We start from the raw sequence: 17,906 nt of genomic DNA on the forward strand, positions 1-17,906 counted from the left end.
AGTATAACACAATGCTCTGCAAGCACTTCATAGTAGGGAGCCACAGACGTTGACACCCGAACAGTCAACAGCTTGCAGAAGAGCTCTCGCCAAGGCCCGTTAGGAGGCATTTCTACAAACTGACGGACGAAGTCCAGAGTTTCATAAAATAAAAAAATAAAACAACCTCTGGACCCAACTGCATTCCAACAGGCCTTAAACTGCATTCACAGGGAGTCGGTCTCGAGTTATATAAAGTCGACCTGTTAATGCCGTTCACGAAAGTTAGTTCTAAGTCCGGCAGGTTTGTCTCGCTTGTTGTTGTTGTTGTAGCAGCATACAAGCTCCCAAAGAGTTTTTGGGGAGTGTTGCTGGAGTGACAGTCCTTGGCCAAATATAAATCTGGGTCGTTCCGGTTACGTAGACCCGACTGTCGTGGGAACGGGTTGTCTCGCTTCGTCTCAACCTATTATATTAGGCACCCCCGTCCGAATTTTCCTGCTGAAGCGGCTGTTCCAGCCGATGAGTGTGACAACTTTCGAAAGGCCGATCCCCTAAATCCCCACATTAGGGATTTCAATGCAATCATTCGGCAGCTTGTTAAGGTGCATAAGCGGAAGAAGTGGGAAGATTCGCACGATAGCCGGTTCTACGTACCGGAATGATTCGGGTTTTACCCGACCAAGGGCTGTTGTTTCGGCGACCTAACCCCGTTTAGGTACGCGAAATCCATCAAACGTTGCTCGATTCTAGGGCTACATCTTCCCCGTACACTTCTGCTCAGGGCTGGCATAGTCAAACCCAGGGCCAGAAATTTACACCTGCTGCGTATGCCAGAGACGACTGCATATAAACTCCACCTCGGTCAGGTGCAATGCCTGTGACGGGTGGAGTCACCTCCGTAACTGCTCGGGCCTACGTACGCACCCGCAATGGACCACGTCGTTCGTGGCCCCATGCTGTGCGAACCGGACCGCCTCCACGGCAAACCACCACCCGCCTGGGCAGCACACAATCAACAGACCCACACCCCAACACAACACAGCAATAGACACACAAACAAACACAATAGCACCTACACACCGCCGCCGGCAACTCCTAGTCCCTCCGACAATCTGCTCTGTTTGTCAGTCCAAAATATACCGTAACGTGACATCAGTCAAGTGCAACTCCTGCCTCGGCTGGTGCCACTTTAGGGCGTGCTCAGGAATCCGCAACACGCGAGATTGGACGAGTGACTAAGTGGGCCCCTGCTGTGCTGCCCAGTCGCATCCCTCCCGCGCGACGACGCCAACCACCACCACAAGGCAGCACCCCCTTTTGCAGCACGTACAGCAGGCGGCCGGCAGGCAACACAACTTTTTAACACCACACATCACAATCGGTCTCCCAAGGCACACAAAGGTGCTACAACTTAACTGTAACGGACTCCAAAGCAAGATCGAGGAGATAACTGTCTTTATGGGAAGGCATGGAATACTAATAGCTGCGGTCCAAGAGACGAAGTTGCACGGCAATTCAACCCTGTTGAATTACGCCGGATACAACGTGCACCGTCGAGATCGCGAGCGAGATAATGGTGGAGGTTTAGCGTTCATCACGCACTACACCGTGCAGTGTCGTCTCATTGAAGCAGACATCGACCGCAGGGATACCATCCTAGAATGTCAGGGCATTGCTATCCGGTCAGGCGATGTTGAGCTCGAAATATTTAACGTTTATATACCCCCTGTCACCAGCTGCCCGGCAGGATATCTCCCTGAAATAGGTGCGCTACTCAGAGGTGAAAACCGTATGGTATGGTGACATGAACGCGCACCACAATCTTTGGCACTCAAGCCTGCCAAATGATCGTAGGGGAATACATCTGGCTGAGCAGATAGACGATTCGACATCCTTCACAATGAACGACGACGCACCCACCAGGATTATGGGCAGCTGCTGCAGCTCGCCAGATCTAATAATTGTCAGCGCTGGTCTGATAAACAGCGTATCATGGCGACCTATGCTGACCCTAGCATCAAACCATCTGCCCATAGTCATATCGATTGATAAACCTGCCGACTTTGCTTCCGTGGATCACCGGACTTATGTCAACTTTTCCAAAGCTGACTGGAAAGGCTTCACGGATGTTACTGAGGGCGCCTTCACTGCACTACCCATACCAACCGGCGTTGATGTAGGTGAACGTAAGTTCCGCAGGGTTGTCGCCGCTGCTGCAGCTCGCTTCATCCCAGCAGGATGTATTAAGGATCCACGTCCGAACTTTCCTGCAGAAGCGGCTGCTCTAGCCGATAAGCGCGACAACCTTCGTCAGGCCGATCCCGGAAATCCCCGTATCAGGGATCTCAATTCGGAGATTCGGCAACTTGTGAACGTATATAAGCGGAAGAAATGGGAAGAGCATTTGATGACCTGTAACTTCGCCTCTGGTGCAAGCGAGCTTTGGTCAACCGTGAGGTCGTTGTCCAACCCGACGAGCGTGACGGCAGAGTCGAGATAGACTTTGGTGCCCACGCTTCGTCGGACCCGGAGCGATGCGCGAGCTATTTTAGCCGGCAGTTCATTCTGTATCCTCCGGTGGATAAAGCCAAACGTCGAGTGACCAGAAGTCTGCACAAAATGCCAAAACCCAGTTCACCTCTTGTTTTCACCAGCGGTGAAGTAACGGTAGCCATCGGGAAGGCGAAAGCCTCCAAAGCTATTGGACCCCACGAAAAAATTTGGGTCATGCGGGAGTAGCATACCTAACGGAGGTCCTCAACCTGTCTATGGCCACTCTCGTCATTCCGGACATCTGGAAAATGGGGAGAGTGGTCCCACTGCTCAAACCGGGGAAACTAGCCAACAAAGGAGTCTTATCGCCCGATAACTCTCCTTTCCCCGGTAGCGAAGACACTCGAGGCCCTGCTGCTCCCGTATTTCACGAACCACCTGACCCCAGCGAAGCATCAGGATGGGTTCCGTAAAGTGCATAGCACAACAACTGCACCTAACGCCATAAGCACTCAGATAACTTGTGGCCTTAACCGTAAACCTCCCTGTGAGAGAACTATCCTAGTAGCGTTGGACCTGTCAAAGGCTCTTGACACTGTCAGCCATTCCACGCTACTAGAAGATATAGAGGCTTCCTCTCTCCCACAGAGGCTCAAACGGTGGTCGGCAAATTATCTGAGTGGTCGACACTCGTCGGTAATGTTTAGAGACAAATCGAGCAAACTTAGAAAAATAAGACAGGGGGATCCACAGGGTGGTGTCCTCTCCCCGCTACTGTTTAACTTTTACATTTCAAAGCTCCCTCAACCAGCCGAAGCAGTAAATTTCGACCTGTCGTCGTGCTTCGGCGGAATGGATAGTGACCTCACGGTTTACCAAAGCTTACTCACACCAGAGGTGAGTTACAGGTCTTCAGATGCTCTTCCCACTTGTTCCACTTATGTACGTTTACTAGTTGCCGAATCTCCGCGTTGAGATCCCTGATACGGGGATCTCCGAGATCGGCCTGACGAAGGCTATCACGCTCATCGGCTAGAACAGCCGCTTCAGCAGGGAAATTTGGACGGGGGTCGGTGATACATCCTGCCGGTACGAAGCGAGCTGCAGCAGCGGTGACAGCCCTGCGGAACTTACGTTCACCAAGGTGGACGTTGGTTGGTGTGGGCAGAGCAGCGAAGGTGTTTTCAGTAAACTCTGCGAAGCATTTCCAATCAGCTTTAGAAAAGTTGTTATATGTTCGCGGAAGCAAAGTCGGTTGGTTTATCGATCGAGATGACTATGGGCTGATGGTCTGATGCCAAAGTCAGTTTAGGTCGCCATGATATGCTGTTTATCAGACCAGCGCTGACTGTTGTTGTCTGGCGAGCTGCAGCAGCTGCCCATAGTCCTGGTGGGTGCGTCGTCGTGCATTGTGCAGAATGTTGAATCGTCTATCTGCTCAGCCAAGTCTGTTTCCCTACGATCGTTTGACAGGCTTGAATGCCAAAGATCGTGGGGAGCATTAAAGTCACCAACTACCATACGGTTTTACCTCTGAGGAGCGCACCTATGTCAGGGTGATATCCTGCCGGGCAGCAGGTGACAGGGGGTATATAAACGTTAAATATTTCGAGCTCAACATCGCCTGACCGGATAGCAATGCCCTGACATTCTAGGATGGTATCCCTGCGGTCGATGTCTGCTTCAATGAGACGATACTGCACGGTGTAGTGCGTGATGAACCCTAAGCTAGAGCTGTCAAACTATCGACGATACTATCGATAGTATCGATAGTCTGGTCACTTGAAATAACTATCGATAGTTTTAGTACTATCGCCACTATCGCTTCATTGATAGCGTATTCTCCTTCCTAGCGCTTTTGATATTTGCACGTATTGGTTCAAAGAGAACAAAAATTGGCAGCATTATTTCAGGAACGAACGAATAAAGATCACCTAGGACGGTGTGCGAGAAAGTATTTTTTTGCAGTGACGTCATTTTTTCGCCGCCATGTGAATAAAACGGTATGAAACCATGTGTGTTAATGAAACAACCGATGAAAAAATTACGTTATTTGCTATTATTATTTTTTTCTCAAATGCAATTACAAATACGCGGATGCCGTGCTGGGTAATCTGTTTAGTTGGTTCATTGCATTATTTCCAAAAGCGCCATTTTTTTATTTTTAGCGTGGAAATAGCAGAGGTTATATTGCCGTTTTAAGAGCGTGTCATACCGGGCAATGCAGTATATGTATTTCAAAAGACTGTCAAATTGAGAAATTGCAGAAAGCAGTTGCATGAGCAGTGGCACCTTGCATGTAAAGACATTTTTTATTTCCGAAAGGCGAATTGCAGAGAAAATTTCTGAAATCGCTTTTTGACTATCTACACAGCGAATGAATTTCTAGCAATATTTCTCGAATCTAAAATGCAACCATGAGCCGATAAAATAAACAAATTAATAAAAGCATGATAACGAAAAATAAATGGATTTAGAAAAACATATGAAATGGGTCGATACTATCGATAGTATCGATAGTCACCCTTAAGACTATCGCAAAACATCGATGGACTTGACTATCGATAGTTTGACAGCTCTACCCTAAGCCACCACCATTATCCCGCACGCGATCTCGACGGTGCACGTTGTACCCGGCACAATTCAACACTTTTGAATTGCTGTGCAACTTCGTCTCTTGGACCGCAGCTATCAATATGCCTTGCCTTCCCATGAAGACAGTTATCTCCTCGATCCTGCTCTGAACACCGTTACAATTAAATTGGGGAAGCTTCATGTGGTTCGGGAGACGTGAGGTGATGCGGGGTGTGAGGGATGTGTGTGGTCGTGCCGCAGTTGGCTGTGTGCGCTGCTGAGGTGGTTGCCGCCCTGTGGTGGTGGGGGGAGGCGTCGCACTTGAGGTCTGCGACCGAGCAGCGCAACATGGGCCCTCGAAGTTCCTCGTGCAATCTCGCGTGGTGTGCAGACCTGAGCATGACCTAAAGTGGCACCAGCCAAGGCAGGTGTTGCACTTGACTGATGTCACATAACGGAATATCCTGGTCTGTCTGACGTACCGTGCAGATTGTAGGAGGAACCAGGCGGCGGCGTGTGGGTGGTGGTGCGGTTGTGTGTTCTGTGGTCTGTAGCAGTTGTGGTGTGGTCTATTGTGTTATGTTGTTGTGCTGTGGTGTTTGTGTGGGACTGCTCAGGTGGACTGGGATTAGCCGTGGATGCTGCTGTTTTAGCGGCAGGGGGCTACAAAAGACGTGGTCCACTGCCGATGTGTCCGTAGTCCTGAGCAGACTCTGAGGTGAACCCACCCCTCGCAAGCATTGCACTTGACTGAGGTGGAGTTGTGGCGTAGTCGTCTATGGCATACACAGCGGGTGTAGGTTTCTGGCCTTGGGTTTGACTCGATGCCAGCCCTGAGTAGAAGAATACGTAGCGAATGTAGCCCTATGGACGGACAACTTCTGAGATACTTCGCCGACCTAAACTTCTGAGATAAATCGCCGAAACAGCCCTTGGTCGGGTAAAACCCGAGTCATACCGGTACGTAGAACCGGCTGCCGTGGGAATGCGTCCAAGGCTTCCACACTGTCAGTCATTCAACGCTACTAGAAGATATAGAGGCCTCCTCACTCCCACAGGGACTCAAACTGTGGTCGGCGAATTACCTGAGTGGTCGACACTCGTCAGTAATTTTCAGAGACAAAACTAGCAAGCCACGTAAAATTAGACAGGGGGTACCACAGGGTGGTGTCCTGTCCCCGCTACTTTTTAATTTTACATATCAAAGCTTCCTCAGCCACCAGAGGGTGTTAATATAGTCTCGAATGCTGACGATTGTTCGATCATGGTGTCTGGGAATGGAATTGATGACTTGTGCTCGAAAGTAAACGGTTACCTCTCCGAACTTTCTCGCTTCTTCACTGCAAGGAGCCTTGCCCTATCCCCTGCGAAATCCTCGGCAACCCTTTTCACTACCTGGACGAAGGAGGTCAGACTGCCACTGGGTGTTCACGTCGATGGCGTAACAATACCGACGGTGAATAACCCGAAAATCCTACCCTGGCTCAATTACGGTCTGGATACTGTAGCCGCCTTAACAGCTACCTGTCCAGACTCGACCCCAATATCCCCAATGAGTGCCCGGCATGTGGAGAGTCCCCCCACGACACCAACCACCTCTTTACATGCCAGCTCAATCCGACTCAACTAACACCCCTCTCTCTCTGGTCCGAACCCATCGAAACAGCTCGTTTCCTGGGCCTCCCGTTAGTTGAGCTCGACGACAATGATTGAACGTAGACCCGAAAAAGGCGGGGCTTAGTAGTGCCGCTACAACAACAACAACCCGAAAATCATCGGAGTTACCTTCGACAGAAAGTACAGAGCCGCAACAATGTCCTCAATTCGCTGGCGGGCAGCACTTGGGGAAAATATAAAGAAACGTTGTTGGCAACACACAAGGCAATTGGCCGGCCGGTTCTGAACTTTGCAGCGCCGGGTGGTCGCCGGGGACTAACAGGACGCAGTGGATGAAGCTACAGACCTGCCAAAACACGGCACTACGAACAGCAACAGGATGCCTCCTGATGACGCACCAACACCACCTACATGACGAGGCCCAGATCCTCCCAGTAAAGGAGCATAACATAATGCTCTGCAAGCAGTTCCTTGCTGGGAGCCACAGACGTGGCCATCCCAGCGAATAGCTGCTCGTGGAAGAGCCCTAGCCATGCATTTCAGGAGGCATCTTTACGAACTGACGGACCAAGTCGAGAGGTTCATCAAACAACCTCTGGACCCGTCAACCTACCGACAGGCCCTGAACGGCATTCACAGGGAATCAGTCCCAAGTTATGTAGACTCCCGCCCTGTGAATGCCGTACTAGGCACACAACCACCGGACGTGGACGGGACAGAACTTAGTCTGCCTCGGGAGACCCGCACTACAATAGCCCAACTTCGCTTTGGCTATTGCAGCAGGCTCAACAGCTACCTACGCGGCATCAACGAGGATGTGCCCAACAAATGCCCGGCATGTGGAGAGACGCCACATGACTCCCGGCACCTCTTCACATGCCCTGAGAACCCCACTCAGCTGACGCCCCTGTCCCTATGGACAGCCCCTGTGTAAGTTGCACACTTCCTGGACCTCCCCCTAGCTGAAATTGGCGACAACGCTGATAGATGAACCGACCCGAACGGGGCTTAGTAGCCGCTACAACAAGTGGGGAGAGCAACTTACGACTTGCGAATTCATCTACGGTGTGAGTTAGCTCTGGACTGTACTCTTTCTAATGGGTGCCGCACCCAACCCCCTCCGCTCCACACCATAAAATAATTGTGCAAGTAACCGAACATATTCCAAAATGCACATTTTACCCCTGTTTTCAAATGGTTCCCCAGGGGTCTGTGGAAGGTTACGAGAGCAGGTATGACGTGTAACAAATGTTGAACAGTGGTCGAGTGGGTGGAGTATCAAGAGCCATGTTGCCTCCCTTTCCGTGCACTAACCCAAAAACTGTGGGCAAATAACTAAACATTGCCTGCAATTGTTTACCACGGTGTGCATACATACTATTTTTTTATCTAAAACGCATTCTGCATTTTTATAGTTTGCCTTCCATATAACTAATGGAATTAGAATTCTTCGCGTACACTGAAAAAAGCTTACAACAAAACTTTTAATTAGGCTATTTAATATAAATTCATAATAACATTGTTGAATGAATGCTCCTTTGTTGGCATTCCACAAAATCACTTGATTCCGTACTGTCAGAGTAGAAAAAATTAGCTGACAGCGAGTACGGGATCATTTAAGTAAAATATGGTAAAAAAAATCGTAAATTCGGACTGCTGATATTAGTTGTGTTTTTTTACAAATTATCCAGTAACTTGCCAGCAACTCTCCAGTAACTTTATTTCTAAGAATTCGCTCTCATAAAAAAATTTGCAAAAAAGTACGTGAACGCTTTTCCAGTAATAATTTGCAAGTTTCATGAACAGCTGATAAATTTGTTGTTTATTCGCAGCAAATTCCTAATAAAACAATATATTTTATATTTAAATAGGTTTATTTTGTGAAACTCGACAATAAAAACCCACAAACAGTTTCCTTATTAGTTTAAATTTCATCCAGCAACATGCGATCAGCTGTTTTTTGTACTGGCAAATTCTTACAAGTAAAAATGTATCCAGTAAAATCCAGTAAAAATTTGCAACTTCAACTGTCATTTTTCGCTCTCAATTTCCCCTACTTTGCAAGTTTTTGCGTACGAAAACGCCAAAACATGAAAATTCGTAAAAACTTTTGCTGGATTTTACTGGAAATGAGTAAAAAAACGCAACTATTGTATATCTCACAGGGAATAATTGTATTACCACCTCAAAACTTTATTCCAAATGCATCGAAGCACGCCATAACGCGACATTTGGTTTATTGATTTTTAGCTAAAATCAATTTATAATTTGCACATATTCTTCTTATTACAACAAACATGTTTAGTGTTTTATTATCACAAATAATTTATGTTTCCCCCCTTGGCTGAAGCCTGCAGACTTTTCACTAGTACTGCAAAACTAGAGATGAAACGATACGAGTTAATACTAGTAGTAGCCATGAACAACGATTACAGATCACCCATTCATGATTAGCCATCGTTGTATTTGTAATCGATTTTCTGAAAAAAGTTTTCGTAGCGTTTTTCGGTTTTGTTTACACCGTCTTCTACCTCTTCGTAGAGATTTTTTAGCGGTTGAATGTGTTTTCTGCAGCGATTTTAATTATAAATTTTGGTTTATTACATATTTATGATATAAAATGAAGTGCTGTGTGATTGGAACAAGTTTTTGCGTATGTTTAGTTTGCCAAAAGGCGTAAATTTGCTTGAAAAGTGGGTGCACGTCTGTGGCCAGAACGTTGGCATTAAAAAATCGACCCGTGGTAATGATATGCGATTGTAAAACACTTTCAATCATGAAAACCATATTTTATGAACTTTTTTTTGCTAATTGCGATCAAGTTTCACTTTGTATATTTACTAATAAATACCAATTTACCATAAATACCAAGAAATATACTTTTTTCTTGCTTCTTTGATTAGGTGATCTTGTATTTTTAGTTCATGAGTAGTGGCCATGATTCAATAACTACAGATTGTAGCAATCTTGCAAAAACAACATTTACCGTTGGAATGAGCTCCTTGTGTCATCAACAGCTTCTTTATCTATTCATATTCGTATGTATAAGTATACCCTACATACCAGGATTTCAGAGTATTCTGAAGGGTTTCATATTTTTTTTAAGAATATTCTTTAAGAAATCGTATAGAAATTTCTTGACTAGTTCTTGTAAACCGCTTCATATGTTTTTCTTGAAGGAATCGTAACGAATCTCCGATACTCTTAAAGATTTCGGAAGCATTTGTTTGCAGGGTATATAGGGATATATAATATAATATATATATAGGGATATGTAAACACGGTGCAGCGACACAAAGGTGGCGCCGTCAGAGGTACCGCTACTTTGGTTTTGCCGATTTTGACAGTTGTGGTAACTCGTAAATAAACTTTTGTTTACAAATCAGTGGCATAAAGAAATTTGAATTATTAGTGAAAAATCGGTTTAAATCGTGTTAATTTGCAATTTGTTAGTGATTTTTCAGTTGAAGAGTGTGTAAAAACTAACAAAATGAAGTGCCGTGTATTAAATTGCGACAGCCGTGAAGGTAGTGCCTCGAAATGCAGCTTTTTTCCTTTCCTCGCAACGATGCCGTGGCGAGAAAGTGGGTGGAATTCTACGGGCAAGATAAGCCATTCAATTTGGATACTAGCATCATATGCATGCGCTGTTGTCCTTCCATGAAGTGCACCATGGTGCCCATGGTGGTGGGCGAATAGCTGCATTTTGTGTATATAGGGCGCGGCAAAGCCGTTCCCGAAATGTTTTTTTTTTATTATTATATTGACAGCATTTTATCAGAGTCATATCGCTTCTGCTCCAAGCAGCCTTCTTTAGCAAGTTAACTAATCAATCCCACTCAGATGGTGGCGCAGTTTGCTGCACCAGCCTTAATTGCAAAGCAATGGAGTACACTAAAACATTTGCTGCAGCAGCCTTAATTGCAAAGCATGAAGTGCACTAAAACGTTCACTATTCTCCAATAGATTAGATGAAAAATGCAATATTTTCGCATTGATCAAAATTAAAACACTTTTTTCGCTGTAAAGTGAACTGTTTTGACAGTTTCAACTCGTTCTACTTTTGTCTCTATTCTTTGTTTACTTGTGGTACACAAATGTCAACGGCCAGGACGGCGCAATCTTGTATTCTATCATTCTTGATATGTAAACAAAGCAAAACAGTAGATTATTTGACACAAGCGTGCTCTAAGAAGAAGCATGGCTTCTATCGCTATCACCTGTAGTTGATACGCCTTGGTAGTAGGAATCTTCGATAACGTATCGATGTTTCTTAATATCGATATTTAATCCACGATAATCGAATTTTGGAATCCAAATTCCAAGGTCGATATATCGAAGACATCGATACTTTACCCGCAATATCGATATTTAATCCACGATAATCGAATTTTGGAATCCAAATTCCAAGGTCGATATATCGAAGACATCGATACTTTACCCGCAATATCGATATTTAAGTTGAATTTTATTTTTCATCTACAAAGAGGTGTATGGAATAATACTAAAGTAGGTTTAATGAACTGCTTGTGGGATTTATTTAGCTCTTAAGTTTGATAAACCACTTGAGTCGACGGGCATGGCATCATTCCCACGACAGCCGGTTCTACGTACCGGAATGACCCGGGTTTCACCCGACCAAGGGCTGTTGTTTCGGCGATCTAACCCCGTTTAGGTCGGCGAAGTATCTCAGAAGTTGTCCGTCCATAGGGCAACATTCACTACGCATTCTCCTACTCAGGGCTGGCATCGAGTCAAACCCTGGGCCAGAAATATACACCTGCTGTGTATGCCGAAGACGATTACACCACAACTCCACCTCAGTCAAGTGTAATGCCTGCGAGGGGTGGAGTCACCTCAGGGTCTGCTCGGGACTACGGACACACAGACAGTGGACCACGTCGTACGTGGCCCCCTGTTGCTCAAACAGAGCAGCCTCCACGGCAAACCATAGTCCGCCCGTGCAGCCCCACACACTCACACAGCAACCACACACAGTCGCCACAACACAACAACATAATAACACCACAGACCGTACCACAGCCACCACAGACCACATAACACACACAACCGCACCACCACCCACACGCCGCCGCCAACAACTCCTGGTTCCCCCTACAATCTGCACGGTATGTCAGACCAGAATATTCCGTAATGTGACATCAGTCAAGTGCAACACCTGCCTTGGCTGGTGCCACTTTAGGGCATGTTCAGGTCTGCGTACCCCGCGAGATTGGACGGGGAATTTCGAGGGCCCGTGTTGCGCTGCTCGGTCGCAGACGTCAATTGCGACGCCCCCCACCACCACCACAGGGCGGCAATCACCTCAGCAGCACACACAGCCAACGGCGGCAAGAACATACACTTCACTTACACCCCACATCACGACACGTCTCCCGAACCACATGAAGCTCCTTCAATTTAACTGTAACGGGCTACAGAGCAAGATTGAGGAGATAACCGTCTTCATGTGTCGGCATGGTATATTAATAGCTGCGGTCCAAGAGACGAAGTTGCACAGCAATTCAACTTTGTTGAATTGTGCCGGGTACAACGTGCACCGTCGAGATCGCGAGCGAGATAATGGTGGTGGCTTAGCGTTCATCACGCACCACACCGTGCAGTATCGTCTTATCGAAGCAGACATCGACCGCAGGGATACCACCCTAGAATGTCAGGGCATTGCTATCCGGTCAGGCGATGTCGAGCTCGAAATATTTAACATATACATACCCCCTGTCACCTGCTGCCCGGCAGGATATCACCCTGATATAGGTGCGCTCCTCAGAGGTGAAAACCGTATGGTAGTAGGTGACTTTAATGCGCACCACGATCTTTGGCACTCAAGCCTGTCAAACGATCGTAGGGGAACAGACTTGGCTGAGCAGATAGACGATTCGACATTCTGCACAATGAACGACGACGCACCCACCAGGATTATGGGTAACTGCAGTAGCTCGCCAGACATCACAATAGTCAGCGCTGGTCTGATAAACAGCATAACGTGGCGACCTATGCTGACTCTAGCATCAGACCATCTACCCATAGTCATCTCGATTGATAAACCAACCGACTTTGCCTCCGCCAAACACCGGACCTATATCAACTTTTCCAAAGCTGATTGGAAAGGTTACGCGGAGTTTACTGAAAACACCTTCACAGCGCTCCCCACACCAACCGACGTCCATCTCGGTGAACGTAAGTTCCGCAGGGCTATCACTGCTGCTGCAGCTCGCTTCATACCGGCAGGGTGTATATCGGACCCACGTCCAAACTTCCCTGCCGAAGCGGCTGTTCTAGCCGATGAGCGTGATAGCCTTCGTCAGGCCGATCCCGGAGATCCCCGTATCAGGGATCTCAACGCGGAGATTCGGCAACTAGTAAACGTACATAAGCGGAAGAAGTGGGAGGAGCATCTGAAGACCTGTAACTTCACCTCTGGTGTGAGCAAGCTTTGGTCAACCGTGAGGTCACTGTCCAATCCGACGAAGCACGACGACAGAGTCGAAATTTCCTTCGGCGACCATGCTTCGTCGGACCCGGAGCGATGCGCGAGCTATTTTAGCCGGCAGTTCATACTGCATCCTCCGGTGGACAAAGCCAAGCGTCGAGTGACCAGAAGGCTGCACAAACTGCCAACAACTTGTGCCCCCCTTGCTTTCACTTGCGGTGAAGTTCAGGTGGCCATCGGGAAGGCGAAAGCCTCCAAAGCCATGGGTCCCGACGGAATATGCATGCTGATGCTGAAAAATTTGGGTCCTGCGGGGGTAGCGTACCTAACGGAGGTCCTCAATTTGTCAATGGCCACTCTCATCATCCCAGACATCTGGAAGGTGGGGAGAGTGGTCCCACTGCTCAAACCGGGGAAACCTGCCAACAAAGGAGATTCGTATCGTCCGATAACACTCCTTTCCCCGGTAGCGAAGACACTCGAGGCCTTGCTACTCCCGTACTTCACAAACCACCTGACCCCAGCGAAGCATCAGCATGGTTTCCGTAAAGTGCACAGTACAACAACAGCACTTAACGCCATAAACACTCAGATAACTCGTGGCCTTAACCGTAACCGTCCCTGTGAGAGAACGATTCTAGTAGCGTTGGACTTGTCAAAGGCGTTTGACACCGTCTGCCATTCCACGCTACTAGAAGATATAGAGGCCTCCTCTCTCCCACAGAGGCTCAAACGGTGGTCGGCAAATTATCTGAGTGGTCGACACTCGTCGGTAATGTTTAGAGACAAAACGAGTAAACTCAGGAAAATAAAACAGGGGGTTCCACAGGGTGGTGTCCTTTTCCCGCTACTGTTTAACTTTTACATTTCAAGGCTCCCTCAACCACCAGTGGGAGTCTCGATTGTCTCCTACGCCGACGAATGCTCGATCATGGCGACTGGGAATGGAATTGATGACCTGTGTTCGAAAGTAAACGGCTATCTCTCCGAACTTTCTCGCTTCTTCACTGCAAAGTGTCTAGCCCTCTCCCCTACGAAATCCTCCGCGACCCTGTTCACAACCTGGACGAAGGAGGTCAGGCTACCGCTGGGGATTCACGTCGATGACACACCAATTCCGACGGTGAATAACCCCAAAATACTCGGAGTAACATTCGACAGCCTGCTCTCCTTCTCTGCGCACTCAACCGCTATTGTCAATAAAGTACAGAGCCGCAACAAGGTCCTCAAGTCGCTAGCCGGCAGTACTTGGGGCAAAGACAAAGAAACGTTGCTGGCAACATACAAGGCAATAGGCCGGCCGGTTTTGAACTACGCAGCGCCAGTGTGGTCGCCAGGGACTAGTAGGACGCAGTGGACGAAGCTACAGACTGTACAGAACACCGCACTCAGGACAGCGACAGGATGCCTCCTGATGTCGCCTGAACACCACCTGCACGGCGAGGCGCAAATGCTCCCTGTAAAGGAGCATAATATAATGCTCTGCAAGCAGTTCCTGATCGGGAGCCACAGAAGTGGCCACCCAAGCAGACAGCTGCTTGCAGAGGAGCCCTCGCCTAGGCACGTCAGGAGGCATCTATATGAACTGACGGACGAAGTCCAGAGGTTCATTAAGCAACCTCTGGACCCGACAGCTTACAGACAGGCCCTGAACGGCATTCACAGGGACTCAGTCTCGAGTTATGTAGACTCTAGACCTGTGAATGCCGTTCTAGGCATACCACCCCCGGACATAGACGAGACGGAGCTTCATCTGCCTCGGGAGACACGCACAACACTCGCACAACTTCGCTCCGGCTACTGCAGCAGGTTGAACTCCTACTTGAGTAGGTTGAATGAGGATGTGCCGAATGAGTGTCCGGCATGCGGAGAGACCCCACATGACTCGAAACATCTCTTCGCATGCCCGGAAAACCCGACAACCCTAACGGCCTTGTCCCTGTGGACAAATCCCACAGAAGCTGCACGCTTCCTAGGGTTGCCGTTAGTGGAACTTGACGACAACGACTGAGATACCAACCGATCTGGGCGGGGTTGTTGTAGGCGCTACAACAACAACAACAACGGGCATGTCATTTTAATCCTCAGTAAATATACAAGATGGAAATAACACAATTAGTTGAGTTGATAAGCAGGTCTAATATTCTATTCAATTGGGAGTAGGATTTTCATCATCGATTTTTCCGATATCGATATTGTTCAGCCCGATATATCGCCATATCGATTTTACATGCAATGAATTAAATCGATTCATGATATCGATACTTTCTTAAATATCAAAAATTCCAACTTGGTAGCACCAAACTCTTGATGGCACTATCACAACTATCGATGGGTTTGTTTTTTTTCACTATCGATAGTTTTTCAAAACTATCAAGTATTTTTACTATCAAAATTTTTCCAAATTTAAAAGCGCAAACAATCAACGACGTAGCGTAGACGTAGGTTGACGCAGACACGATCTACCTTTTGGGATTCGCTTATTTACGAAAACTCACCAACGCATGGCAATGGAATTTTCGTTTTTGTAATAAACTTTTTAAAAACCATTTAAAATGAAATTGATTCTTGCGACACAGAAACTGGACTCCTTGATTTAAGAACAGCAAAAATATGGGTTTAAAACGTTTTAAAAACTTCCTTGCATACTGGTTTCACGCCAAAAAAAAGGAAACAATTTAAATCATCTATTTTTGAATGTCATTTTAACTTAGGGTCATTGTGCATACTTATAAATGAAAAAAGAATCAGATGTTTTCCTGAAATGCCTCACAGCTAAGATCACCTGATTCTATGTGCTACAGGGTTACAATTAATATATATAAAAAAACTTTAAACGGACTCTAACAAAACCAGCAAGAAAAGTTCTATTAAGTTTAGAAGTCATTGACCAAAATGCTTTAAAATATTAACCTGCTATATCAACATAGGAATTCATTTAATTCAATGCATATTTGACGAATTTTTAAGGTTATTTCAATAACATTAGTCTTTTTCTACATCCCTTTAAACACCCTGTCTAACATTTTGACAGGTTATTTCTACGTTCTTACAGGATATTTCTATGTATTTTCCAGGCGGTTTCCAGGCAGAAAAGAACATTTGTCACTTGTATGTATGCACAATGATTAGGATAGAAATGTTCGATATCGTATCGATTATTCTGAATATCGATATTTCCTGGCACGATAATCGATTTTTTGAATCGATATTCCATGGTCGATATATCGAACATTCATAGACTGCTTTTACACAGTTCAAGTATTGAATTCAATTCTGCTCGCTTGTGGAAGAGAGGGGGTGAGAAGAAAAGGGACGCGTACACATGCGTCTGTACCGTCAAGTCGTTTCAACTTTCTTGCTTTGCTTTTGGCATTTTCGTTGCTTCCCATTTAAAGAACCAAAAACTTGAATTCAACAGAATTGAAACGTGTAAAAGAAAATAGAAAACACAAAAGAGAATGAGCAAGAATTGCTTTCAAGTACTTGAATCATGTAAATCAGGTGTTACCCTAAGCATCAGGGATGAAAAAGTAGGTACAATTGTACCTTTTTCCGACGTTTGATTTACAGTAAAATCCCATATCTGAACAATCAGAAGTATGGAAGATATGTGTTGTAGTCACCTGATCCTTGTTATTTTCACTGTAAGTATTCTGTTAATAATGAGTGAAAATGGTGCGAAATTTCATGTTCCTAGCTGCATAAATGGAGGAGATATGATAAAAGACCTCATATCTGAACAATCAGTTGTATGGGGGCTGCAGGTTATAGTGACCCGATCTTCGTTATTTTCATTGTAAGTCTTCTGCTGATAATGAGTGAAAGCAGCGCGAAATTTCATGGTCCTAGCTACATAAATGGATGAATTATAACGAAAAATCTGATATCTGAACAATAAGTTGTATGGGAGCTATAGGTTATAGTTATCCGATCTTTTTAATTTTCACTGTAAGTTTTCTGTTGATAATTATTGAAAACAGTGCGGAATTTCCTGTTCCCAGCTATATAAATGGAGGAGTTATAACGAAAAATTTTATATCTGAACAATCAGTTGTATGGGAGTTATAGGTTATAGTGACCCGATCTTTGTAATTTTCACTGTAAGCATTCTGCTGATAATGGGTGCAAGTGCTGCGAAATTTCATGTTCGTAGCTGCATAAATGGTGACGTTATAACGAAAAATCTCATATCTGAACAATCAGTTGTATGGGAGCTATATGTTATAGTGGTCCGATTCTTCCGGTTCCAACAAATGATTAATACATTATAAAAATACACCCACCTACCAAATTTGATCCGGATATCTCGAAAACTGAGAGACTAGATTGCAAACAAACAGACGGACAGACAGACGACGGACAGACGGACATGGATAAATCAACTCAGCTCGACGTTCTGATCATATAAGTATATTTTAATGGGTCTATCTCTTTTTGTTCTGGTACTTACGGACATCGGACCAAAGTTATAATACCATTTCATGCTAATGAAAGGTATAAAAATTACGAATTTGAGGATAGCTAAGTAAAGTGTTAATTTTTCGTAGTGGCTGCTCTATATGCAATGTAAGATGTTTAAGATATAATATGACTTTTTTAAATTCTTCCGTTTGACCACTTTTCTTTAGAATTGTTTATTCTTCAAAATGAAAGCGAAGCTTCTCCCATGCCTACAAGTAAATATATTTGCACGGTAAAGGAATAAGAAAAAAAACTATAAATGCATCTGATCAAAAGATGATTGTACCTAAAATCTAGTTACTGTACCTAATGTACCTTTAGGTCA

General features: G+C 45.8%; 1 protein-coding gene across 4 annotated transcripts in view; it reads right to left on the reverse strand.

Moving 5' to 3' along the window:
* Arl4 (ADP ribosylation factor-like 4) overlaps positions 1 to 9,068 on the reverse strand; it is a 142,938-nt gene extending 133,870 nt beyond the window's left edge. For all 4 annotated transcript variants that reach the window (XM_017613692.1, XM_017613693.1, XM_017613694.1 and 1 more), the window contains exon 1: positions 8,851 to 9,068. The gene's annotated coding sequence lies outside the window, so the exon portion shown is untranslated. The remainder of the gene's footprint in view (positions 1 to 8,850) is intronic.
* Between the last annotated feature and the right edge of the window lie 8,838 nt (positions 9,069 to 17,906).

This window comes from Rhagoletis zephyria, unplaced genomic scaffold (assembly GCF_001687245.7).
Source record: "Rhagoletis zephyria isolate East Lansing unplaced genomic scaffold, Rhagoletis_zephyria_1.1 Rzeph_scaffold_00704, whole genome shotgun sequence".
NCBI classification, from domain to species: Eukaryota; Metazoa; Arthropoda; class Insecta; order Diptera; family Tephritidae; genus Rhagoletis; species Rhagoletis zephyria.